The 1,842-nt window shown below is 38.1% G+C and overlaps 1 non-coding gene across 1 annotated transcript; it reads left to right on the plus strand.

Moving 5' to 3' along the window:
• Nucleotides 1-550: 550 nt before the first annotated feature.
• Nucleotides 551-634, plus strand: Trnas-gga (transfer RNA serine (anticodon GGA)). Its single transcript is given in 2 exon segments — nucleotides 551-590; nucleotides 600-634. It is a non-coding gene; the product is annotated as a tRNA-Ser (tRNA).
• Nucleotides 635-1,842: the final 1,208 nt, after the last annotated feature.

Raw genomic sequence — 1,842 nt, forward strand, 5'->3', positions numbered from 1 at the left:
TGTAGCTTAGTGTGCAACATGACGTTTTAAGCATCGTAGACTTATTTTCTTGAATACCTTGAATGTTATTATTCAAGCTTTCATGTGACGCGATAAAATTAATTTATTTTTGTAAAATCACACGCTTATTGTTTGTATGTACTGTACAGCGAATAGACACTGATAATTGTCACGGAGATACACTGCGACGATGCGTATTTCATTTTTCATTTGCCTTATGACCTTTGTATAATTACCCTTATAATTAAATTGTTTACTCGAGGTACGGCCTGTTTCTTCATTTGATACCTGCTACTCTCGACGTAATTCTCTTCTGCGCCGTTGGACAATGCACTGATTGCTGAAAGAAGAAACTTAAAACTAATTGCATTTCCTAGCTCGGTGGCCACTCATACATTTGGTCATTGCATACGTCCGCAGATATTTCCATACCTTGTGTAAATTATTAGACATTCTTTTATTCAGTTACCCATATAATTATTCACTCTGCAAAGAAAATTATTTGCAATTTCTCATGGTGTTTTGTTGTTAGTCCTTAGCTTACAAGCCGGCCCGAGTGGCCGAGTGGTTAAAGGCGCTACAGTCTGGAACCGCACGACCGCTACGGTCGCAGGTTCGAATCCTGCCTCGGGCATGGATGTATGTAATGTCCTTAGGTTAGTTAGGTTTAAGTAGTTCTAAGTTCTAGGGGACTTATGACCACAGCAGTTGAGTCCCATAGTGCTCAGAGCCATTTGAACCATTTGAACCTTAGCTTACACGTCTCGTATAGTTTTTCATAATGCTTCCTTTTGCTTGTGAACACGTTATATATAGCTTAGTATTTAATTAAATCTCTATCTACCTATAACAATAGGTTCCTTAGTTCTTAGATAGTACATGTAATTGCGTAGTATTTCCGTTTACTTTGTGTTTAAGTTAAGTTGTTATATATATAGCATTCCTATTTGGTTGCGCCTTCTGTCAGCCTGTCGCGCATGCGCACAGGTCAATGACTCCTCTCCTACTACTGACGTCAGCGCATATTTTTGAGCGCGAACAGCTGAGCCATAAACTAATTTCGTTTGTACTCTCACTTCGCGTGAAGCGATGTGTTACTTCTCATTGCTGTTAATTTTATTCATCCGTGTACAAATCAGAAGAATTACTTATGCCTATGCACATTAGTTTATCTTGAAATACTCTCCAGAAGAAAAATTAGACTTAGGGTGACAGAAAGAAAAAATGCTACCTAGCTTCGTTATTCTATTAAAGCTTTTATGTCTTTGGGTCCTGAATAGAGTAATTGCCACTTCTTATTCAGTTTGTCAACTTTTGTCCATTTAGGATGCGTCTGTAAGAGGACTCGTTGCACTTCAAAAACCTGTGTAACACGTTTCAGTTTCTTATTATAAATTTTCTTTCTATACGCGGCCCTGTTTTCTAATGTAATCATGGCTTGTTTGATTTTGTCTTGTAGTGTCATTTCTGTAGTGGGTACCTTTGGTATGAGCCACTCCCACTCATTCGTTTGTTTTGTCCGGAACATTAATTCATTAGGTGTGAAACATGCTGAAGACTGTGGAAGGTTATTGACAACTTGCATGAAGGGAGTTACGTGCTCTACCAATCGAGTATGTTTGGGAGGGGAGTACGTCCTAATAAACCGGTTAAATTCTTTGAAGACTCGTTCTACTGGGCTTGATTCTGGGTGAAAAAGGCTTAATAATGTTTGCTTTATGCACTGTGAGATCATAAATTATTCCCACTTTTTCCCAACGAAAAATTAGTAGTAACTTTGGTTTACCTACTCTTCTAAAATAGTCTCCCTCAATTCTTTTTTTGATATTTGTAGCTGTTGCA

The sequence above is a fragment of the Schistocerca nitens genome, chromosome 6 (genome assembly GCF_023898315.1).
Source record: "Schistocerca nitens isolate TAMUIC-IGC-003100 chromosome 6, iqSchNite1.1, whole genome shotgun sequence".
Lineage (NCBI taxonomy): Eukaryota > Metazoa > Arthropoda > Insecta > Orthoptera > Acrididae > Schistocerca > Schistocerca nitens.